Genomic DNA, 25,875 nt, shown 5'->3' on the forward strand with positions numbered 1-25,875 from the left:
GGGAATGGCAAAGGGGGCCTTGTTACCTGTGGAGCATAGACTGTGGGAATTGGAGGGCGGGGGGCTAGGTTTGGAAGAGGGTCATGTTTTAGGTTTTAGGGGTTTTAATGTATTGTTTGGATTGGAGTGGTCAGTTCTGGCTTAAACACTGAATTTCTATGTCTTCTCAATAAAGTTCTTTACTGTTTCAACACACTGGACATTGATGCACAGAATTTCTGAATTTGCCCAAAACTGACCCTTTCTACTCTCCTCAGTTCTCATCTCCATTCCCAGCCATAAGAACAGCACAGACACACAGACACAAACATACAGGATAGACAGAGAGAGCTATATTTCCAAAGCAGAGCCTTCCTTTCCTGCCTTTCCCTCCTGAGTCCAGCTCTGCACCTTGGCCTCCATTGCGGTCTCCTCAAAGGAAGAAAGGAGGGAAGGAAGGGGAGGCCACTGAACCCCAGCACATACCTTCCTTTCCCACAAAGGCCGCCAGCGGAATAAGCTGCAGCATCTAGGACCTGGCAATCCCTGTGCATGCAGAGGAGGAACCTTTGGGGCTATATGCGCCTGCACAGTCTCAGCCCCAGAAGCCATTTCTGCCCTCACAGTCTCTTCTTAGGGAGGGAGGTAAGTGGGGAGAGCCCTTGTTCATTCAGAGGAATGGCTGGAGGGGAGAAGCCCCTCTTCTCCCCCCAAAGAAAGGCAGGGGTCCTGCAAGGCCTCCTATCCCTCTTTCCTTCCCTGCCCCCTCCTTGGGGATTCCTTGGGTCCCGGGTACTTGGGGAGTTATTATGAGAAATGAAGGCCGGTGGGACCCTTGGAGAGAGGCATGGCCATGGAGGGGAGGGGGATCCAAAGGTAAAAAGGTCTTTGAGGAACCCCCTCCCTCGTGGAAAGTGGGGCCGAGGAGAACCCCTCTCTTCTGATGCCTCATTTATGGAAGAGTTTTGTGCCAAATAGAAAGCATCGCACAGGATAGGATTCAATGGAATTTTTCTTGGGGGGGGAGTTTTCTCTGGAGTCCTGGGGGAGGGGGCTCTGGGGGGGAGAGAAGAGCCAAAATCCTTTTGGCCAAAGCCAAGAGGAGGGAGACGGAGGGACCTCAAAACTCTGGCAATCCCCTGTCAACCTGGGAAATAGGCTTAGAGACCCACAGGATCCAGATTGGGCACCCTCCCTCACATACTTACCTTTTCCTTCACAACAACCCTGCAGAGGAGGACCAACAGAGAGACCCACAGCCCCAGAAACATCCCCCCCAGTTCTGGGAGCATACTGAAAGGGCTTTTGACCCCCTTGAAGAGATGTTGTTATTCTTATTCTTATTCTTATTTATATTCCACCTTTTTTCAATGGAATCAAAGAGGATTACAGTAATAAAATAACATACAATTTAAGAAATACAATTAAAATTTCAAACCCCCAACCCTTCTCCCAATTATAAAAACATTAATCAACCCTTTAAAAACGTATTAAACAGAAAGAAAATTTAAAACTTTCATAACACAATACAGTAAAAAAAGCTTTTCGGGCAAGAAATGGGTCGTTTTCTGAAGGAGAGGTGGGAGGGCAGGAACAATATACATCAATAGCAATTTCCATCACACTAACGATGGCAAGGGTCAGGAGGAGGGGGAGGCAAGTCAATAGATCTAATCTAGTCTGGAGAGAGGTCCATCTTAATAGCCTTCCTAAAGGGTTCCAAGGTGTTAATAGGACGGATCTCATCTGGCAGATCCTTCTAGAGTGAACCAACACTTTGTATCTTGTCCAGAAACTAATGGGCAGCCAGTGAAGGGATTTAAGAACCGGTGTAATGTGGGCAGTTCTAGAAGAGCCCGTAACCAACCTGGCTGCCATATTCTGTTCCAATTGAAGTTTCTGAACTTGGCACAAGGGTAGCCCCATGTAGAGTGCGTTACAGAAGTCCAGCCGAGAGGTGACCAGCGCATGTGCTACTGTTTCAAGGTCTCCCTGCTCCCCGCCCCATGTCTCCGAATGATCTCACCCAGCAGCTTCATGTAAATGTTGAATAGCATTGGGGACAGAATCACGCTTTGAGGGACGCCCGACTTGAGCTCCCTCTTGGACGAACAACTGTCCCCAAGTGACAGGAATCTGCCCGAGAGGTAGGACCTGAACCACTGGAAAGCAATGCCCCAATTCCCAACTCTCCCATATGTTCCAGAAGGATACTGTGGTCAATGGTATTGAAGGCTGCTGAGAGGCCTTCAGTAGCACCAGCAGCACTTCCTCTTTTCAAAGAGCTGTCGATGCTCAAACGGAGATCACCGACTAAGGCGACCATGGACGTCTCAACTCTGTAACCCGTCCTAAATCCAGTTTGAAATGGATGTAGAAAAATCAGTTTCTTCCAAGACTGCTTGGAGTTGAATGGCGATTTCCCTCTCAATTACCTTGCCTAAGAATATTAAGATCCAAACTGGCCTGTAATTGTTTCTGTCCAGACGGTCAAGGGGAAGGCTTTTTTAGAAGTGGTTTAACCACCGCCTCTTTGAGGCAAGATGGAAGACAGCCTTCCCTGAAAGATGCATTAGTTATATGTTTAGCAGCATGTTGATGGTATTTCCCCTCTGGACGGCCAGGCAAGATGGGCAAGGATTGAGAGAGCAAGTCCTCTTTATCATACTCCCAAGGAGCTTCTCCACATCCTCTGTACTAACTGACTCAAATTCATCCAGAAGAAGAGTAGAGGCAGAGGCTCTGGATACCTTTCCTGTCGCCTCTGTCATAAGGCCAGCATCCAAATCGGCTCTTATCTGAGAGATTTTGTCTGCGAAGTAGTTATTAAAAGCATCACAACAGGCTTTTGTAGGTTCTAATAAAGAGTTCAGGGTTTTGGAAGATACACTGGTGCCTCGGGATACGAAATGATCGGGTTACGAAATTTTCGGGATACGAAAAAGTTGGATTGGAAAAAACTGTTTCGGGTTACGAAATATTTTTCGGGTTACGAAATTCATTTTGGCGCGAAATTCAAATGATGCAAAGTGCAGCTACAGGCTTTCCAGGGATTTCCAGGGCTAACGGAAACCTAAGGGGGCTGGGTTAGGGGTTAGCTTTGGCGCGAGTTTTGAATTTCGTTAGCAGCAGTGATTGGCTTGCGAAATCAAGCTGATCAACTGTATTGGCTAACGAAATTGGGGGGGTGGCTTGCCTTGAGAAACAAAAGCCGGCTTCCATTGATCTGCCTTCTTTGTCTGGCCCTGTGGACTGTGTGAGGAAGAGTTGATATTCTGAGCTCTGACTCTTGGTTCCACTTGAGGTTCGGACTTTTCCTGGATTTCTGCCTTTGGACTTTTTCTGGCTTTGCCAGGTGTATCTTCGGATCAAGACCGGCCATCGGGAATTTCTCTACAGGTAGGTTGATGGATTTTTACCTTCTTCTTGTGGGGTGGGGTGGGGTGAGACAGTGTGACCATGCTTTTGCTGTGGGGTGCTGGTTTTTTGTTTTTTTTTGTGTTTTCAAAGTGTGGATTGTGGGTTTTGCTACTGGCATGTTCAGATGTGTGGATTATGGGCTTGGGGTGCTAGCTTGCCTTTTTTGGCTTTTTTTCCTTTTAGGGTGGCATGTTCAGATGTGTGGATTATGGGCTTGACATGCTGGCTTGCCTTTTTTGGCTTTTTTTCCTTTTAGGGTGGCATGTTCAGATGTGTGGATTATGGGCTTGGGGTGCTAGCTTGCCTTTTTCGGCTTTTTTTCCTTTTAGGGTGGCATGTTCAGATGTGTGGATTATGGGCTTGGGGTGCTGGCTTGCCTTTTTTGGCTTTTTTTCCTTTTAGGGTGGCATGTTCAGATGTGTGGATTATGGGCTTCACATGCTGGCTTGCCTTTTTTTGGCTTTTTTTCCTTTTAGGGTGGCATGTTCAGATGTGTGGATTATGGGCTTGACATGCTGGCTTGCCTTTTTTTGGCTTTTTTTCCTTTTAGGGTGGCATGTTCAGATGTGTGGATTATGGGCTTGACATGCTGGCTTGCCTTTTTTTGGCTTTTTTTCCTTTTAGGGTGGCATGTTCAGATGTGTGGATTATGGGCTTGACATGCTGGCTTGCCTTTTTTTGGCTTTTTTTCCTTTTAGGGTGGCATGTTCAGATGTGTGGATTATGGGCTTGGGGTGCTAGCTTGCCTTTTTTGGCTTTTTTTCCTTTTAGGGTGGCATGTTCAGATGTGTGGATTATGGGCTTGGGGTGCTAGCTTGCCTTTTTTGGCTTTTTTTCCTTTTAGGGTGGCATGTTCAGATGTGTGGATTATGGGCTTGACATGCTGGCTTGCCTTTTTTTGCTTTTTTTCCTTTTAGGGTGGCATGTTCAGATGTGTGGATTATGGGCTTGGGGTGCTGGCTTGCCTTTTTTGGCTTTTTTTCCTTTTAGGGTGGCATGTTCAGATGTGTGGATTATGGGCTTGGGGTGCTAGCTTGCCTTTTTCGGCTTTTTTTCCTTTTAGGGTGGCATGTTCAGATGTGTGGATTATGGGCTTGGGGTGCTAGCTTGCCTTTTTTGGCTTTTTTTCCTTTTAGGGTGGCATGTTCAGATGTGTGGATTATGGGCTTGACATGCTGGCTTGCCTTTTTTTGCTTTTTTTCCTTTTAGGGTGGCATGTTCAGATGTGTGGATTATGGGCTTGACATGCTGGCTTGCCTTTTTTGGCTTTTTTTCCTTTTAGGGTGGCATGTTCAGATGTGTGGATTATGGGCTTGGGGTGCTAGCTTGCCTTTTTCGGCTTTTTTTCCTTTTAGGGTGGCATGTTCAGATGTGTGGATTATGGGCTTGGGGTGCTGGCTTGCCTTTTTTGGCTTTTTTTCCTTTTAGGGTGGCATGTTCAGATGTGTGGATTATGGGCTTCACATGCTGGCTTGCCTTTTTTTGGCTTTTTTTCCTTTTAGGGTGGCATGTTCAGATGTGTGGATTATGGGCTTGACATGCTGGCTTGCCTTTTTTTGGCTTTTTTTCCTTTTAGGGTGGCATGTTCAGATGTGTGGATTATGGGCTTGACATGCTGGCTTGCCTTTTTTTGGCTTTTTTTCCTTTTAGGGTGGCATGTTCAGATGTGTGGATTATGGGCTTGACATGCTGGCTTGCCTTTTTTTGGCTTTTTTTCCTTTTAGGGTGGCATGTTCAGATGTGTGGATTATGGGCTTGACATGCTGGCTTGCCTTTTTTTGGCTTTTTTTCCTTTTAGGGTGGCATGTTCAGATGTGTGGATTATGGGCTTGACATGCTGGCTTGCCTTTTTTTGGCTTTTTTTCCTTTTAGGGTGGCATGTTCAGATGTGTGGATTATGGGCTTGACATGCTGGCTTGCCTTTTTTGGCTTTTTTTCCTTTTAGGGTGGCATGTTCAGATGTGTGGATTATGGGCTTGGGGTGCTAGCTTGCCTTTTTCGGCTTTTTTTCCTTTTAGGGTGGCATGTTCAGATGTGTGGATTATGGGCTTGGGGTGCTAGCTTGCCTTTTTCGGCTTTTTTTCCTTTTAGGGTGGCATGTTCAGATGTGTGGATTATGGGCTTGACATGCTGGCTTGCCTTTTTTGGCTTTTTTTCCTTTTAGGGTGGCATGTTCAGATGTGTGGATTATGGGCTTGGGGTGCTGGCTTGCCTTTTTTGGCTTTTTTTTCCTTTTAGGGTGGCATGTTCAGATGTGTGGATTATGGGCTTGGGGTGCTGGCTTGCCTTTTTTGGCTTTTTTTCCTTTTAGGGTGGCATGTTCAGATGTGTGGATTATGGGCTTGGGGTGCTAGCTTGCCTTTTTTGGCTTTTTTTCCTTTTAGGGTGGCATGTTCAGATGTGTGGATTATGGGCTTGACTAGCTGGCTTGCCTTTTTCGGCTTTTTTTCCTTTTAGGGTGGCATGTTCAGATGTGTGGATTATGGGCTTGACATGCTGGCTTGCCTTTTTTGGCTTTTTTTCCTTTTAGGGTGGCATGTTCAGATGTGTGGATTATGGGCTTGGGGTGCTAGCTTGCCTTTTTCGGCTTTTTTTCCTTTTAGGGTGGCATGTTCAGATGTGTGGATTATGGGCTTGACATGCTGGGTTGCCTTTTTTGGCTTTTTTTCCTTTTAGGGTGGCATGTTCAGATGTGTGGATTATGGGCTTGACGTGCTGGGTTGCCTTTTTCGGCTTTTTTTCCTTTTAGGGTGGCATGTTCAGATGTGTGGATTATGGGCTTGACATGCTGGGGTTTTTTTTTCTGTTTTCAAAGTGTGGAGTGTGGGTTTTGAAACTTTGGCCATGGTCCCATGTGGGCCAGAGAGTCCCACCATAGGGTGGCATTTTCAGATTTTGGGTTTCTGGCCTATGGGCTTGTGTTCTTGTGTGCTTTGGCCATGGCTGTGATGATTTGAGAGTGTGGGGTGGGACTTTTGCAAGTTTGGGCCAGAGAGTGTGACCATGGGGGTGGGGGTGGTTTCCAATTGTGGCTTTTGCTCAGTGCCTGTGCCTTTTGTCCTTTTTAGGCTTGAGCTATGGCTCCCAAGCCAAGCGGTGAGAAAAAGAAGAGGGCTCCCTTGTCCTTGGAGGACAAGAAGGAAATCATCGCCAAGCACGAGAGGGGCGTGCGCTTGGTGGACATTGCCAAGGAGTATGGACGAAACCCTTCGACAATTGGCACTGTCCTCAAGCAGAAGGAGGCCATCAGAGCTGTTGTGGCTCCAGCGAAAGGCGTGACGACGATTGCCAAGCAGAGGACACCGAAGCACGAGGAGATGGAGCGCCTGCTTCTCCTCTGGATCAAGGAAAAGGAGCGAGTCGGGGACACTGTGACCACCTCGGTCATCTGCGAGAAGGCCACCACCATTTTCGAAGACCTGGCCAGCAGGGAGGCAGATGAAGGAACTTCTTCGCAGGAGGAGCCAGCCACCCCGGACTTCAAAGCATCACGTGGCTGGTTCGAGAAGTTCAAGAGGAGGACCGGGATCCACTCTGTCGTCCGTCACGGCGAGGCGTCCAGCGCAGACCACCAGGCCGCCGAAGCATTCGTCGTCGAGTTCAAGGCCATGGTGGAGGAGGAAGGCTACGTCCCGCAGCAAGTCTTCAATTGCGACGAGACGGGCCTCTTCTGGAAGAAGATGCCTCGCCGCACCTACATCACCCAGGAGGAGAGGAGACAGCCAGGCCACAAGCCTATGAAGGACCGCTTCACACTTGCGTTGTGTGCCAATGCCAGCGGGGACTGTAAGGTCAAGCCCCTGTTGGTGTACCACTCCGAAAATCCAAGGGCCTTCAAGGCACACAACATCCAGAAGGACAGGTTGCCAGTGATGTGGCGCTCCAATGGCCGCGCATGGGTCACACGCCTCCTTTTCGTCGAGTGGATCAACAGTGTCTTCGCCCCGACAGTGAAGCGGTACCTGGAGGAAGAAGATTTGCCCTTGAAGTGCCTCCTCCTCTTGGACAATGCTCCTGCGCACCCGCATGGCCTGGAGAAGGACATCCTCGCGGAGTTCTCCTTCATCAAGGTCCAGTTTCTGCCACCCAACACGACCTCCCTCTTGCAACCCATGGACCAGCAGGTGATCGCCAACTTCAAGAAGATCTACACCAAGCACATGTTCAAGCGTTGCTTCGATGTGACGGAGAGCACACAGCTGACCCTTCGAGAGTTCTGGAAGCAGCATTTTGATATCGTGGTGTGCTTGAAGATGGTGGACTTGGCCTGGCAGGAGATCACCAGGCGCAACCTGATTGCTGCGTGGAGGAAGCTGTGGCCTGATGCTTCTTCCTTGGAAGGGTCACAGTCCGAGGGTGCTGAGCCAGGTGAAGAGGAAGAGGTGCACGAGATCGTCTCCATCGCAAGGTCCCTGGGACTCGACGTGGACAACGAGGACGTGGAGGAACTCATCGAGGAGCACAACGAGGACCTGACAACAGAGGACCTGAAGGCCTTGGCGGCGATGCAACACTCGGCCGTGGATGAGGACGTGCTCCATTTCGACAGGGGCCAGGAGGAGGAGGCTGCGGGGGCATCTTTGCCAACGGCAGAAATTAAAGACATTTTGCGGCAATTCCACAATGTGGCTTCATATGTGGAGAAGCACCACCCTGAGAAGGTGCTCACCAGCCATGCCATTGCCCATTTTGATAATGTCTGCCTTAGCCATTTTAAGAACCTGCTTAAGGGCCGGCAAAAGCAGACATCCTTGGACCAGTTCTTCACTAGAGAGGGAGAACCGTCATCCAAGAAGGCAAAAGGTGACCCTTAAAAAAAAGGTGACCCTTTAAAAAAACACCAAATTCTTTTTAAAAAAATGGTTAACTTTGTTAAATTGGTGGCATTGGCTAAATTGGCTGAATTGGTTAAATTGCTTGAATTGGATAAATTGGCTGAAGTGGTTAAATTGCTTGAATTGGCTGAAGTGGTTAAATTGCTTGAATTGGTTTAAATTTGGCTTTTTGGGCTGCCCCTCTCCTCCTCCTCCTCCTCCTGCCTCACTCCGAGATGCCAGGACCAGATGCCAAGACCAGCAAAGATAAGAAAAACACTTTTTTTCTTTATCCTTTAGAATGGGCCTGACCATGGGGTTGCATGTTCAGATTTGGGGTTTCTGGCCTTTGGGTTTGAGTTCTGGGGTGGTATGGTCATGGGTGTGATGATTTGAGAGTGTGGGGTGTGGGCTGTGAGTTTTGCAAGTCTGGCCTTGATTTGATGCGGGCCAGAGAGTGTGACCATGGGGTTGCTTTTTTAGATTTGGGGTGGTATGGTCATGGGTGTGATGATTTGAGAGTGTGGGGTGTGGGCTGTGAGTTTTGCAAGTCTGGCCTTGATTTGATGCGGGCCAGAGAGTGTGACCATGGGGTTGCTTTTTTAGATTCGGGGTGGTATGGTCATGGGTGTGATGATTTGAGAGTGTGGGGTGTGGGCTGTGAGTTTTGCAAGTCTGGCCTTGATTTGATGCGGGCCAGAGAGTGTGACCATGGGGTTGCTTTTTTAGATTTGGGGTTGCTTTGGTCATGGCTATGATGATTTGAGAGCTCCTCCTCCTCCTTCTCCTGCCTCACTCTGATGCCAAGACCAGCAAAGATAAGAAAAACACTTTTGTATGGTCATGGGTGTGATGATTTGAGAGTGTGGGGTGTGGGCTGTGAGTTTTGCAAGTCTGGCCTTGATTTGATGCGGGCCAGAGAGTGTGACCATGGGGTTGCTTTTTTAGATTTGGGGTGGTATGGTCATGGGTGTGATGATTTGAGAGTGTGGGGTGTGGGCTGTGAGTTTTGCAAGTCTGGCCTTGATTTGATGCGGGCCAGAGAGTGTGACCATGGGGTTGCTTTTTTAGATTTGGGGTTCCTTGGTCATGGGTGTGATGATTTGAGAGTGTGGGGTGTGGGCTGTGAGTTTTGCAAGTCTGGCCTTGATTTGATGCGGGCCAGAGAGTGTGACCATGGGGTTGCTTTTTTAGATTCGGGGTGGTATGGTCATGGGTGTGATGATTTGAGAGTGTGGGGTGTGGGCTGTGAGTTTTGCAAGTCTGGCCTTGATTTGATGCGGGCCAGAGAGTGTGACCATGGGGTTGCTTTTTTAGATTTGGGGTGGTATGGTCATGGGTGTGATGATTTGAGAGTGTGGGGTGTGGGCTGTGAGTTTTGCAAGTCTGGCCTTGATTTGATGCGGGCCAGAGAGTGTGACCATGGGGTTGCTTTTTTAGATTCGGGGTGGTATGGTCATGGGTGTGATGATTTGAGAGTGTGGGGTGTGGGCTGTGAGTTTTGCAAGTCTGGCCTTGATTTGATGCGGGCCAGAGAGTGTGACCATGGGGTTGCTTTTTTAGATTTGGGGTTGCTTTGGTCATGGGTGTGATGATTTGAGAGTGTGGGGTGTGGGCTGTGAGTTTTGCAAGTCTGGCCTTGATTTGATGCGGGCCAGAGAGTGTGACCATGGGGTTGCTTTTTTAGATTTGGGGTGGTATGGTCATGGGTGTGATGATTTGAGAGTGTGGGGTGTGGGCTGTGAGTTTTGCAAGTCTGGCCTTGATTTGATGCGGGCCAGAGAGTGTGACCATGGGGTTGCTTTTTTAGATTTGGGGTTGCTTTGGTCATGGCTATGATGATTTGAGAGCTCCTCCTCCTCCTTCTCCTGCCTCACTCTGATGCCAAGACCAGCAAAGATAAGAAAAACACTTTTGTATGGTCATGGGTGTGATGATTTGAGAGTGTGGGGTGTGGGCTGTGAGTTTTGCAAGTCTGGCCTTGATTTGATGCGGGCCAGAGAGTGTGACCATGGGGTTGCTTTTTTAGATTTGGGGTGGTATGGTCATGGGTGTGATGATTTGAGAGTGTGGGGTGTGGGCTGTGAGTTTTGCAAGTCTGGCCTTGATTTGATGCGGGCCAGAGAGTGTGACCATGGGGTTGCTTTTTTAGATTCGGGGTGGTATGGTCATGGGTGTGATGATTTGAGAGTGTGGGGTGTGGGCTGTGAGTTTTGCAAGTGTGGCCTTGATTTGATGTGGGCCATAGAGTGTGACCATGGGGTTGCTTTTTTAGATTTGGGGTGGTATGGTCATGGGTGTGATGATTTGAGAGTGTGGGGTGTGGGCTGTGAGTTTTGCAAGTCTGGCCTTGATTTGATGCGGGCCAGAGAGTGTGACCATGGGGTTGCTTTTTTAGATTTGGGGTGGTATGGTCATGGGTGTGATGATTTGAGAGCTCCTCCTCCTCCTCATGCCTCACTCTGAGATGCCAGAACCATCAAAGATAAGAAAAAAACTTTTTTTCTTTATCCTTTAGAAAGTTTAGAATGGACCTGCCAGTCATTGTTAAGATCCTTAGAAAGTTTAGAATGGACCTGCCAGTCATTGTTAAGATCATTAGAAAGTTTAGAATGGACCTGCCAGTCATTGTTAAGCTCTTTAGTGCCTCAGGCAACTTGTATTGTAGGGTACTTAGCTTAATAGGCCTCTATTGTGCCTTTGTTTTGACTTGCAGGTTCAGTCTGAGGTCATAGAACGCATTAGTTATTTTCAATGGAAAAAGCGTTTCGGGTTACGAAATTTTCGGCTTACGAAAGGAATAGCGGAACGAATTAATTTCGTAACCCGAGGTAGCAGTGTATATATTAAATGGGGCAGTGTTGAAAGATATGTAGTTTGGCAAATGGGTGATATAACCCAAGAAAATGGTTTAGTTCACAGAGACTGGAAGAATCTTAAAGTAAAAGTTGAAAGAATAGATGTGTATATGCAGAACATGTTCACGTCTATAAACCTCACTGTCAAACATACTGGTGACGACCAGATGACAGACAAGCGTCGCTGGGACCCCAAAAGCCATCAACCAACTGGAAAAGGAGATTCAACAGAGGGAAAAAGACCAAAGATTGTGATGAACTATCTAGAGAACGGGATGATTTTGATAAGGGACACTTTACGATCTACAGAAGAAGATGTAAAGATTGCTCAGGGCACTCAAGGAACGTGGTCCAGTGAAACAGGAGGAAGCAAAGACTTTTTACTAGATGAGGTGTTAAGTCCACAGCCGGTAAAAAGAAACACGTGGTCAGTTACAAGGACTGATCCAGAGAAGACTCCTAAAAAGGACAAGGATATAATTGAGTTGATAGACTGGAAAACCAATATATTGTAGTTTGCCATTAGTATAATGGAAGATGAAGTGTTTTCAAAACCATACTGGGAACGGGGCAAAGTGGTTGGAGATGATGTTCCATCAATAAGAGAAAAGGGTTAAAAGATTAAATATGTTTGATAAAAACATTTAAATGGAACATATAAAGATCTAAAGTTGGGAAAAAGGTTATTTAAGTGATATTAAAATATTAAAACCCAACAAGTGATGGATATAATGTTCTAAACATATAAGAAAATGATGGTAAGTTGTTATAACAGGTAGAACAGATATTAGACATATGTTTAAAAGGGGAACATACAGGAAAATACCAAAGATATTTAAGTTGGAAATGGTTATTGATAAAACAAGTATATGAAGTATATCACATGTGTCACCTGATGTGTGTATAATGTTATCTATAATGGGTAAGTATAATTGATAACTGGGAGTTCCTTGGACCATAGAACCGTTTGGTTCTGTGTCTCAATCAACCTATTAAAGGGGGGAGGCGTGTGACGGACTGACTTACAAACCAGCCAATCAGAAGCCAGAGACTCTCAGCCAATCAGGTGCTGGCTGAGGAGTTTGAAGCTTCCGCTTGGCAGTTGGGTGGAGTCAGTTAGGGTTTGCAATCCTGAGGGATGAAGCGGGAGTTCAGTGGGAGATAGTGATAGAGAGGATGGGAACAGTAGAGTCCAAGAGAGGAGTGGGTTCCCATAGTTCCTGAGGGATGGTTACTTAAGGAACTGCTTTGTCCAGAGAGGGACAGGATTAGTTCTGCAGAGTCTAGAAGAGAGACTCAGGGAACCAGACTCAGGAAGAGGGCTTTGGCTTACATCATTTATTGAGTGATAGTATAGCCTGCATGGCAGAGTTGTTGTTATTATTATTATTATTATTATTATCATCATTATTATTATTGAGTTAAAACCAGCCCTGTATATATGTAACAAAAGAAGACATAGTAACAACTCCATCTCAAAGATACCTTTGCCTATTCTGTTTTAAAAATAAACTTATATTCTTCTTTAACCAGCCGCTTGGTCTGTGTTTTAAAATCCATCCACACGACTGTCCTTCAAACACCCAAAGAAGTGTCGGGTCAAAATAGAAGAGAGGATTGTGAATCGTTACATCATCTATTAGAGATTTAAATCTGATTCTAGGTCTTTTCTTGCCCAGATGAACTTTTGCAGGTCTTTCTGCTGTTCTAAAAATGGTTTGTCATTAAGAATGATAGGTATAGTCTGAAATGAAAATACAGTAGTAATTTAGGCGGTACATTCTTTTTAACTGCCCTGATCCTACCTAAGAGCGATAGGTTGAGTTTAGCCCATCTATTGAGACCTTGTTTGATATCACCCCATATTTTCTTGTAGTTGTTTCTAAAGAACTCTCAGTTTTTAGGGGTGAACTCAACACCTAGATATTTGACCTTTTCTTCTACTTTAAAACCAGTCTCCTCTTGTAGATTTTCCTGATCGTTCTTTTGTTAAATTCATTGGTAAAATGTTTGTCTTATCCATTTTAATCTGGAAACCTGAATGCTGTCCCTATTCCTTTAATTTATAAAGCAGGGGATTAACACTTTCTATTGGGTCAGATAAGTATATCACCATGTCGTTTGCGTATAGTTTAAGTTTGTACTCTTCCTGTTTTATTTCCAGGCCTTTGGTCTTCTTATCTTCTTTAATGCTAGGACTCAGAGTCTCTAAAGTGGCTTCAAATAACAAAGGTGAGAGGGGTATCTCTCATTACAGGTAACGCCTTCGCTCCCCCCCATTAATCATAAGTCTTGCTGTTTGTTTTCTATAGATTGCATCTATCAAGCTGATAAAGTTATCTCCTAGAACCATTTTTCTTAAGGTTTCCAGCATGAAGCTCCAATTAACTTCATCAAATGCCTTTTCAGCCTCAAGAAAAATCATAGCTGCTTTTTAATCTATTTTCTTCTCATAGAAGTCTATAATATCTATTAAATTCCTCGTGTTGTTTCTAAGGTGCCTTTTTGGGAGGAAGCCCGTTTGGTCTTCATTTATGATATTTTGTAGGGTTTTCTAAAATCTTTCTGCTAAGACCATTGCAAAGATTTTGTAATCGTTGTTAAGGAGAGAAATGGGTCTGAAATGTTTCACCTCCAGCAGCTCCTTACTTTCTTTAGGAATCAGTTCAATATCATCTATCTTCCAAGAGTCAGTCATTCTTCTTTGTGAGAGTCTATTCATGATTTCTACTAGGGGTTTAATTAGCTCTTTCTGTAAGCTCTTGTAATAGATTGCTCTTAGGCCATCTGTCCCTGGCGCTTTGGGTGCCTTGGTTTTACTGATTGCTTCTAGCACCTCAGGAGCCGTTATTGGTTTATTAAGTTCGATTCTCTGTTCTTCATCAATCTTTACTACACCTTTTCTGTCCAAAGATTCTTGTATCCTCTCCTGGGAAATATATTCTTCTTTGTATAGATTTGTTAAATATTTATATACACATTCTTTCATATGTTTTTGGTTGGAATAAATCTCGTCCCCTTCTTTAACCCTTGAAAAGATTTGTTTCTCCTTTTCCTTTTTCAGTTTCCTTGCTAACCATTTGCCAGGTTTATTAGCATTCTCAAAGTGTTTCTGTTTGATGTATCTTAATTTTTTCTCCTGGTCTTCTATTAGCCATCTGGATATTTCCTTTTGAATCTTCTTAATCTGTTGTTGAATCATTTTGTTTTGGGGGTTTTCTTTAAGTAATTGTTCCTTATCCTTTCACTTTTCCTGTAGTTCTTTCTAATTCTTTTCTCTATTTTTCCCTTTCGTAAGATTGCTTCATATAGAAACCCCTCATTACCACTTTGCTTGTGTCCCAGACGATCTCTGGGCTGACTTCTCCATTCAGATTTTCTTCAAAGAAGGATTTAAGTGGGTTTGTTTTTGCTTTATCTAGAATATTTCCGTCTTTTAACAAAGTCTCATCTAGTCTCCATATCAGTTCCTTAGGTTTATTCTTCAAAGACAAAAAAATTGGGTTGTGATCCAATAGGATTTTTGTTAGGGTTTCTCCTGCTTCCACCATTGTGCTAATAGTTGGGGAAGTCAAGAACATATCTATTCTCAACCAGGATTGATGGATGTTTGAAAAGAACGTAAATCCCTTAGAAAGACCATATTGATTCTAATGCAAAGGCTTCTTTTAATTCAAAGAAAGATTTCAGTAATTTCCCTTGCTTTAAGTATATTTAGTTGTCTGCCTTTCTATCTATCTGGGGGTCTATCACCCCTTTCCAATCTCCCATCATTAAGGTCCTATCGCACATACGGTCTGGCATTTGTTTTTTCAGTTTTCCAAAAAACAGGTCTTTATTTCCTAAGGGTACATAAACTCCCACCATTAGGATCCTTTGGTCTTGTAAAGTAACTTCTACACCAACCAAGTATCCATTGGGGTCTGAGAATACCTCTTTAGATTCTGATTTATCCTTTGCATATATCACTACACCTTTTTCCCTCTTTTTTGAGGCTGCTATGTATTCTTTCCCCAATTTGGCGTTTTCAACAATCTTATATCCTCTTTCTTTATATGGGTTTCCTGAAGGCAAATGACATCAAGTCTCTGTTTCCCTAAATAATGAAAAAGTTTACCTCGTCTTTTTGGGCTGTTTATTCCTTTAACATTCGATGATAGGATGTCCATCTTTTCCCGTTTCATCGTCATATTCTCCATCTATATCGTCCTCTCTTGTGTTTGGTTTCCTAAGCAATTCCCCTTCTTCTGTTTCTTCTTCTAAGCTCTCTTCCTCCTTATCCTCTTCTCCTTTTCCGGGGTTGTTTCTTTCTTCTTTCTGACTGTCTCCTTTATTAAGTTCTTTTTCATTCTTATGTAGAAAATGTCTTGCTTTTTGTACTGAGTTGATTTGGTATCTTTTTTTGCTTAAATTATAAAGATAGGCCCTGAGTTAGTTCCCATTTGTAGTAGATCCCATTGCTGCGCAAAACCTTAGTCAGTGGTCCATATTCCTTCCTCTTCCTTAACAGTTTCCCAGAGATATCTTTAAACAATAAAAATTCATTTTCTTCAATTTTGAACCTAGTATGAAAGTTTTGCTGGAGAATTGCTTCTTTCATTTGAGTCCTAACAAAATAAATCACGATATCTCTGGGCAGACTCTTCTGTTTTGAGACCCAGACGCTTACTCTAAACATCTTGTCCACCTCAAGGAGAAAAGTTTCATTATCTAGGTCCCTAAATTCAGCCAAGGCCGGTATTATCATTTTATATAGATATTCGTTCTTCTGTTCGGAAAGACCTCTTATTCTAAGACATCCCTCCCTAAATCTTTGCTCTAATTTAATTCTTTCTGCTGTATCTTCAATATGTTCTTTTGTTAATCTCTCTATATCTTTTCCCAATTTTTAATTTTCTTCCTCCAGGAATGTCACTCTTTCCCTGGTTTGTGTTAATTCTGATGTTATCTTTTCCAGAGAGTATTTATGTTAAGCAACAGGGTGGACATTAAACCAACAGAATCCCCAGACTTTCCCTCATCTTTAAGCTGAGGCAAATACATTCAATGTGGTCCATCTTATGGATAGGTATCCTGGCCAAAGCAAGATTGTCTTTATGGACCAAAGCAAGTCCCCTTACCTGCTCACTGAGGGAGAACCCAGCTGTTAAGGCCTGAGCCCAGGTGGCTGAGCTCTCATCACCCAGCCAGGTCTCCGTGAAACAAGCCAGTTCAGTCTCTTCGTCCAGTAGGAGATCATGGACTAACTGCGTTGTATTTTTCATTGACCTGGCATTACACAAGAGCAGGGAAAGGTTCTGTGGTTGTTTTGGTATGCTCTCCAGATCTTTTGAGATAGCAGGGTGAATGGAAGCGGAGAGAGATATTTGTCAGGATCCTAATTGCAGCCCCTCTTGCAACACAAAAGGAACAGCTTTTATTGAAGAAGATACATGCAATAGAAGTGACTTTTTGGTCAGGAAGGAAAGTAAGTATAAACATATCACTTTTATAACCATATCAATTAACCTCACCCCATTAACCAATAAAGCTAATTAATTGGATAGCCCTTTCCTGCACAGTGTCCTCCCATCCGGGATTCTGGCAGCATTTCTAAAAACAATTAAGCTCTCATGTGCCTTCTCTCAACCACTGCACCTTGGGCCTTGGACCACAGAACTCAGCGACTTAATTAACATTATAGCTTATATATTGAAACCCCATCAATCCCAATCTAATATGATACCATATGAAAATATAATAAGCATAAACCCATAACAACATAATACAATTTAAAAATACCAATAACTCTCTATGTTCGCCCTCCTTTTACAGAGACCAGTCTTTTAAACTCAAGCCTCTGTTAGAAGGATGATTCCCACATATTCCAATCCTAGCAAACAATCACATTCTTTAGCCATGATCTCTCTACCTCTTTCTAGTATCTTCTATTAAAGCACATATTAAAACATATTATTTTAACCCACCATAAATACCATCTATCTTAACTCTAATTTAAACCTAAACCTATAACCCTTATGGCATGAATCACTAAATGAATAAATGAATAAATGCACGAATAAAGGGATTCATGACATATTGTGACTTCAGGCTGGTGCTCCTTACCTGAATGAGACTGGCCCATTGCGACCTGAGGCTGGTGCTCCTTTCCTGCAGAAATGAGATGGGACCATTGTGAATTTAGTCTAATGCTGCTTACCTGAAAGTTTGAGATGTGACCATTGCAACCTCAGGCTGATGCTGCTTACCTAAAGGACTGAGATTGGCCCATTGTGATCTCAGGCTGATTCTCGTTGCCTGAGAGATTAAGACTGGCCCATTGTGACTTCAGTCTGATGTTCCTTGGATGAATGATTGAGACGGTACTATTGTGACTTCAGGGTGGTGCTCTTTACCTGAAGGATTGATACTGGCCCATTGCAACCTCAGGCTGATGCTCCTTGCCTGAAAGGTTGAGATGGGAGAATTGTCACTTCAGACTGGTGCTGTATACCTGAAGGATTGGGACTGGCCCATTGCGTGTCAGAAACAGTGTATAAGATTTCTGTCATAAAGAGTAAAAATATTAGGCCTTGGTTATTAGAGTTAAAGTAGGAGTTATAGTTGTCGTTCATAGTAGGTAGAGTGATGGGTTATAGAAAGCATGTACTGGGGAATGTTAGAAAGACGTATAGAGTGGCTTTTACAATAAGGAGGGCATTTGAAGAGGGCTGGGGTTGCAGCTGGAGACTGGCTATCAAGGAGGAGTGAAGCTGGTTTGGAACATCACTCTTCAAGATGAGGCTGTTTGGGAGAATATTGGTTTGGTTTGAATATTGACAAATTCAAGAGAGAACACAATGTGATTTAAAACAAATATTAGAAATTAGAGAAAACAAAAAAGGAATGATGGGCAAAATTTATAAAGTATTAATATTATTGTGGGACACGGAGCAAGAAACAGTTAAAGAGGTAGTGCTCAGTTGGGCTAAGGACATAGGGCACACGATTGATTACGATAAATGGAAAAACATATGGAAGAAAGATGTCAAATTTGCATTGGCACAAAGCTTGAGAGAAAACTGGTTGAAATTTACTTGAGATGGCATCTAACCCCAATAAAAATAGCCAAAATATATAAGAAAACGAATGATGTATGTTGGAAATGTGGAAGAGCAGCAAGCTCCTATTTTCATTGTTGGTGGAAATGCGGAAAAGCGAAAGAATACTGGAGCAGATAATGGATGCAATAAATACGATACTAGAAATTACACCAGAAGAAACACCAGGATTAATGTTATTAAGGATGTTGGAGGACAATACAGATAAGAAGTATGGGAGGATATGGATGTCTATGTTAGCTAGCGCCAGGGTTTATACACAAGGAAATGGGAGACAAAAGGAATACCAGAAACAGAAGAACGGATTAACTTTCTCTATGATTTATTGCAGATGGACAAACTATCATGGATACTGAGAGAAAATTCGGGAGAAAGTATATCAGAAGAGTGGGGGAAAGTATTAGGTTTCATTAGGAAGAAATGGAGAAATTTTGAAGACACACCCAACTAAAGGTGGTGGCAGGTTTGGGTGTGCAACGCCGGTACCCTGGTGAGATCAAACTCTTTTACCCAAAAAGGCTCTGAAGCTGAATGTAAAGTTCAAAAGGGTGGAAATTTAATTTAACGGACAAAAATAAAGAGTTTTCTCCTCCCCAGCTCTAAATAAAAGATACTTGACAGTTTCAGCAATCTTCCGGATGTCATCTTTCTGGGTCTGATGTTGGTTTGCTCTCCTCACTCAATGGAGCTGGTGCAGGGTCTTTCAGCTCCTGAATTCCTTTATTTGCTTGCTGATGGTAACTAATTTGGCTAAATTGGTAAAATGGCTAAAGTGTAAGAAATGCTCTTTCCGGCTGTCTGGGCCTGTTTGCCACCAAAAGACAGCTCTCTGCCTGCTCACAGCAAAGACTGCTCCAAAACTAAAAGCTTCCAGCTACAACAGAACATCGTGGGAAAGGGCAAACCAAACCTGGAAATAATGCAGGGGAATCCTACAGCTCCTCCCACAAACAATGACTTTCCTACACTAAAATATTCTATGGCCTGAACCAACACGAAAGAAAATGCAGGCGAAATTCAACCAGTCCTGGCAGGACATCACAGAAATTATTTGATTATCTATTGACGATCCTTCTTGTTGCACTTTAATTTACTAACTATGTAATTGTACAGTGTATTTTTAATTTTATGATATAAGAAAATAATTTGTATTTTTGTTAGAGGGAGAAAGAGATAAACTAAGGAAGAAGTATAGAAACAAACGAACAAATAATAAAGCAATATAGTGTATTATAGAATCTCGACGATGATGATTATAGAGGAAGAAAAATAAGACTGGAAAACCTAGTGGTTATCTGTGTCAAAGATATTCATATCAGATACAAGAGAATAGTTGGGACATTTAGAAAGTATAGTATTGTTAAGATATTGGAGAAGGAGGGTATAAGGGAGAGAGCAAGGTATAAGAGAGTATTTAGTTGGATCATTCTCACAAAGTGGAGGAAGTCACAGATAAGTAGGAATGTGTGTGTTATGAATGTAAGAGTAGAGAGAAAGTATTAGTGTTTAATAAGAAAGGGGCGAAAGGCAAAGCAAGTGACTGACTTAGAAACAAGAAGATGACAAGAAGAATCAAGGAAAGCAAAGGTTCAGGTTAATTAAAGAATGAGAGAGGTTAAAGAAGAAAGAAAGAGAAAGAAGAGGATCAAGATAGAGGTCTCTCATAATGTAAATAAGAAGCTTAAATATGACTCTGCATTGAGGAAAGAAGACCTTGTATTAATTTAGGGAATGTAGTGTGTAATTTTTTAAACTAATAAAAATTTGTCAATTAAAAAAAACCAGCCCTTTCTGTCAGGAAGTTCCTCCTAATGTTGAGGTGGAATCTCTTTTCTTGGAGATTGCATCCATTGCTCCGGGTTCAAGTCTCTGGAGCAGCTAAAACAAGCTAGCTGCCTTCTCAATATGACATCCCTTCAAATATTTAAACAGAGCTATCATATCACCCCTTAACCTTCTCTTCTCCAGGATAAACATCCCCAGCTCCCTAAGGCCTTCCTCATAGGGCTTCATGGGCCCTCCACCATTTAAATCGCCCTCCTAAAATCAACATCCTTTTTGAATTGTGGGGCCCAGAACTGGACACAGTATTCCAGGAGGGGGCTGACCAAAGCAGAATAGAGTGGCACTATTACTTCCCTTGATCTAGACACTATACTTCTATCGACGCAGCCTAAAATCGCATTGACCTTTTTAGCTGCTGCATCACACTGTTAACTCATGTTCAACTTGTGGTCTACTTGGACTCCTAGATACCTTTCCCATGTAGTCTCCTTAAGCCAGGTGTCACCCATCCTATATCTGTGCATTTCATTTTTCCACCATTAACCTTACATTTCTCTGTGTCAAATTTCATTTTGTTAGCTTTGGCCCAGCTTTCTAGTCTATTCAGGTCCTTTTGAATTTTGATCCTGTCCTCTGGGGTATTAGCTGCTACTTCTAATTTGGTGTCATCTGAAAATTTGATAAGTATTCCCCTGTTTCTGTCGTCCAAGTCATTGATAAACATGTTGAATAGAACTGGGCTCAGGACAGAGCCCCACTGGACACAGCACTGGTCACTTCTCTCCAGGATGAAAAGGAGCCATTTGTGAGCACCCTTTGGGTTTTGCCAATCAACCAATTACAAATCCATGTAACAGTTACCTTATCTAGGTTGTTTTCATATTTTTTTTGTTTTATATACTGTTTAATTTGGTTAACTGCTATTAAGAGACATATCTATGAGATTCTATGATATGAAACTTTTTGATAAATGAACAGGTGTTGCAATCCTATATATCCATATTATCAGACATAACTCCAGAGAATGTTAGCCTTTTGGATGCCACAAGGTTCCTCTCATTCTTCAGAGCAAGAAGCAACACTTCAGCTGTCTTCTAGAAGATAAAGCAAAAAGGCTTCCAAAAGAACTGAAGCCTTGGGCAAGTCACACTCTCTCAGCCTCAGAGGATGGCCAAGGGAAACCCACTCTGAAGAAACCTGCCAAGAAAACCCCTTCAGAGACTCCCATAAGGTCACCATAAGACCTGGAAACAACTGGAAGGCAGACCCCAAGAACAACATTGGGAAATAGGTGCAAGCCTTGCCTTGGGAAAGTGTAATGACTGGGCTCCAGTCAATGGAGGTCTTCTTCAGGCAGAAAAGGGAGGTTTATGCAAATGCAGAATGACATCACTGCTACGGAAGGCTCTCTTGACCAATCAGAGAGCAAGATAAAGGTCCTTCTGGAAGCTTCCGTGAGAAGGAGATATAAGGCCTGAGAGACCAAGAGGCAGTTGGGGGAATTGTGTCGGTTGGAGATCGAGAGAGAGAGAGTTAAAGAGCGGATCTTGGAAGTTAGTCTCAGAATTGGACACTTAGGTTTATTTATTTTCTAATAGCTTTTATGAATTGAATATTATATACTTACAAATATTGTACCTGCAAGATTCTTAATATCTAGTATGACTTATATTTTAGTTATATTTTGTTATCTATAATAAATACCTCCTTGGAGTATCTACTACTCAGGCAGAGGCAGCCATTTTGTGTTCGGGAGATTTAATACATGCCTTATTCTTATTCTTCACAAACATTGGGCTTTGGCTTCAAAGAGGAGGCTAGTACCCCAAAAAAGGCCAAAAGTGGCTCCTTTGGGAGGTTTTAAAAGTCTCCCCAGTTTCCTTATTAATAGATTTTCAGGCAAGAAGGAAGGAGACAGACCAGAATAACTCATATGACCAAGACAAACATACAAACAAACAACAAAAATAAGAATAAGGATTAGTCAGAAAAACAAACTGCTTATATTTTTAAAACTCAAAACCATTTTTAATAGGATAAAAATTCAATTTGGGTGCTTCTATCCTTTTACAACCGACTCAGGCTGTATCTGCACTACAGAAATAATCCAGTTCAAAACCGGTTTAACTCTCCTGGCTCCATCCTATGGAATCCTGGGATTTGTAGTTTGTTGTGGAATGAGAACTCTCTGGCAGAGAAGGCTAAGTGTCCCAAAGGTAACATCCCAGGATTCCATAGCACTGAGTGGTTAAAGCAGTGTCAAAGTGCCTTCTTTCAATAGTGCGGATGCAGCCTTCTTGGGAAAGGGGCTGATGCTGGGGAAAAGAGGAGGAATGCAGAAGGAAAGGAGGACGGACGGATGGATAGACGGAGGGCCACCTGCAGCTGGACTGGCCTCCCTGAGCAGTCAAGACCTGATCTGGGTTGTGGACAATGGGCTCTCTTAATATTAATATCAATATCTTTCACTATTGATTGTAATTGAGGGAATCAGGTTCCTCCTCTCAATAGCTTCCGGAAAATGTTTTGGTGTTGTTAAGGTTTGGAAGTCCTGTTTGGGGACTTTTTCTGTTCTCACAGCCATCGGGTGCCATCAGGAAAACCTTTCTTTAGGATCAGAAATCCTGTTTGGGGTCCCTTCCGACTTTCATCCTCCATTTTGGGTTCCCTGAAGGCCTCAAACTGCTAACTGCCAAGCGCTGAGACTCAGGAGGCCATTTTGTGCTGTTTGTGACTGTGGGGAATAATGTTCCAGAACCTTCTCTGAGGCCTCAGTTGAACAGAGGTCTCTCTTTCTCTCCTGAGGCTCCAGAGAGAGAAGGAAGCCAGGCTCCTTGGGCCAAAAGGAAGGAAGTGTGTCCCTTTGTGCCTCTGGCCTTCCATTTTGGGGGGAAGGAAGGAAGGAAGGAAGGAAGGAAGGAAGGAAGGAAGGAAGGAAGGAAGGAAGGGGCCTGTGGGGGTCTGAGGAAGGGGAGGCAGGGGACCCAGGCCAATGAGGAGGCTGGGCTTTGGAGGCTGGGAGAGAGAGGTGGGGAAAAAGACCCTCCCTTTGGGATCTAGCTGGGGAGGGTCGTACTGGTCCTTGCCTCCCGCTTTGAGAAAGGAAACCCCCTCAGCCCCCTGGACTAATTCTTGCCACTCATTCCTAGAATGGCTGGGACTCAGAGGAGTTTCCTAGGCATTGTCACCTTCTGCCCTCCATGGCCATTGGCACTGACCTTCTCCCATTGCCTTCCCTCCCTCAGCCCTGTGGACCTCCTCCTCCTTCGCACTCAGAGCAACCCTTCTCTACGGCTGAGGAGACGGCCTCTGACCCAGGGAAGCTCCAGCCATAAAGGACTGCAGGAGAGCCCTTTCTGGGGCTGCAAGAATCAGGGTCTTTGTACTGAAGGTAGGCCTTTATTCCTGGAGCTGAAAGAGGACCTTTGTTTAAATGTTTCAGTCCAGGATTGTTTGGAAGGGCTGCAGCTGAGAGAATGAGCCCATGCTTTGCAAGCATAAAGCCCCAAATTCAGTCTCTGGCAGCATTGTCTTCCCAGAAAGTGGAAATGAGATTTCCAGACCCAGACACACAGTGCGCCAGTCAGTCCTTTGTGTGGGGACTGTGTGTACATGTTGTTTATTAGAGCTTTGTGAGGTATTTGTTTCATGGAATTTACATATGATTTCACTTCTTAAAAATGACCAAAGTCCAGGGTGCAATGTTCCATCAAAGACCTATACATTTATAGACTTTTGTTTTTTCAAATGCACCACCTTCAGCATTGTGCAGACTTTTTAAAAACATGCAAGGTAAAGTGAAGTGAATGTGATTTTGACAATAGGTTCATTCAGAAACAGTGCACACAAATGTACATGCATCAATTTCTGCGTGCCTTCAGGAAACAAAGAGAGGTGATGCACACCTCATGCTCCATTTCTGACCGAAATATAAACACAGCAGTTAAGCTCAGATAAATGGTCTCAGTTGCAAAAAATAAAATAATTATTTTCACCAGTGTAAATGAGGAGGGGCCATGATGATGGGAGGCCATGGATCAGATCCTTAAGGTAATGCAGGTCTTATCCAGCCCAGGAGCTAGAGCTTCTCCACCTGGGACATAAAGCAGGTCCTCCTCCACTTCCTCTGTGTGAATGAGAAGTCAAATTCTCATCAGTGATGATGACACTGCCTGAAAAATTTGCATTCCTGCATTTAAAAATCTGAGGAGTCCTGAATCCTGTTGGTTAACCTTTGAGTGTAGGCTCACTCAACCCATAAGTGACTGTTGATGTCCACATATAGATAAATCCAACCGATTCAGTGATTCTACTCTGATCAGGACTAAGCATAGGATACAGACTAGGATTTAGGCCAGCATGTGCCTGGAGCAGGATACTCCCAAGCCAAGATGGCCAGGCAACAGTTTGGAAAGTGGGCACTCTCCACATGGGAAGAGACACTCTACTAATTGTGACTTTTCTGCATGCAGAAGGCTGCCATGGGAATTGGGTGCTTCCTTCCCATCAGCTCAATCCTCGGATGCCCCCTGATCCTGGGAGGAGGGCTGGTTACCATGGAAGGGAAGAAACTTGAGAAGAGAGAGCTCCTTTCCTGCCCTGCCTGGCCAGCGGCTTCACTGGTCGATGGAGTACAACTGGTTTGGCCACTGGGAGAATGCGGGTCCACCATGGTGAGAGAGTTGGGTGCGAGGTATTAGAGAAGCATCCAGCTGTGTTTCGGTAGCCAGAAGGGAAGCATATGTGACCTGCATATGTCACCAGCTGATCTCTGTGACTTTGAGTGCTGCAGGGTTTCTTGCCAAACCAAGCCTAACCCTGGTCTCTTTTCTCAGGAACTTCATCTTAGCCCCCTTGTACACTGCTTTGGGGTATCTTTTGCTGGACGTGATCCAAGTGCAAGGCCACCAAGACCTCTCTACCTAATGGCCGACACAGGGGCCAAGCGGAGGGAGTTGGGCTCTAAGAGAAAGAGGTTGCCGAGGTACAACAACTCTTTTGTAAGTTGCCATCCTGACTATTAATTTCTTTTTAAAAAGTTTTTATTGAAAATATTAAAAATTACAAATGACAAAAAGACATATGACAATCCAATTACATTATGAAGCAAACCCTTTTATCTATTAGACTTATGTAGATTTCTTTAAATAAACTTCCTGGTTCTCCAGATCTCTCCAAAAATAAAAACCATTTTATTTTAACTGAACTCTTATCTCTTTACCAACTATTTACCAATGGCTTCTTAATACTTCTGAATAAAGGCTTGTATACCTGTTATCACGTTACTTTTCTATACTTTTCTCATTCCACCTTATACCATATACTATGTTATCAACATCACCACTGTGTTGTTTATTTATTTTTCTTCATATATTTACCTTCATATGTTCTATATTTCATATTTTCCAATATCATTTCAACTCTTTTGGCATATTCTACAGTACTCATCCCAAACATTCCATTCCTTAATATATTCCTTCCAAACATTCCACTCTTTATAGAAATTATCTAATGATTTATTATTTACAAAGTAAGTTAATTTATCCATTTCAAAAAAATCTTAACATTTTCAATCTCCATTCTTCAATTGTAGGACATTCTTCTTTTTTCCATTGTTTTGCAAACACTGACCTTGCTGCTATTATAGCATAGAGAAGAATTTTCTGACTATTAGTTTCATTTGTGTCCCTGCTGGGCCACCTCATGAAAGCAAGCGGAGAACATACTGTCCCAGTTTGGCAGAGAGAGTCCTGGTTAATCCTCTGTCACCTCATTTTTTTCAGGGGCTTTGAAAATGTCCTAGTTCTCTCTCCTCCTCCCACTTTCTCCCTTCTCCTCAGTCAGTTCAGTTGCTGCAAAATGTGTTCAAAGTTCAAAAGATGTGTGCAGCTCAACAACTCAAAAGAGGAGAAGGGAGGA

At 43.5% G+C, this 25,875-nt stretch overlaps 2 protein-coding genes across 2 annotated transcripts in view; one reads left to right on the forward strand and one right to left on the reverse strand.

The window, feature by feature from the left end:
- LOC149301637 (uncharacterized) overlaps positions 1-25,875 on the reverse strand; it is a 215,825-nt gene that overhangs the window by 116,161 nt on the left and 73,789 nt on the right. The gene's annotated exons all lie outside the window — the stretch shown is intronic.
- Positions 1-25,875, forward strand: part of LOC149301639 (uncharacterized) — a 44,925-nt gene that overhangs the window by 12,819 nt on the left and 6,231 nt on the right. The window lies entirely within an intron of this gene.

The sequence above is a fragment of the Sceloporus occidentalis genome, unplaced genomic scaffold (genome assembly GCF_023333645.1).
Source record: "Sceloporus occidentalis isolate IW3139 unplaced genomic scaffold, rSceOcc1.0.p SCAF_21, whole genome shotgun sequence".
In the NCBI taxonomy this organism is placed as follows: domain Eukaryota; kingdom Metazoa; phylum Chordata; class Lepidosauria; order Squamata; family Phrynosomatidae; genus Sceloporus; species Sceloporus occidentalis.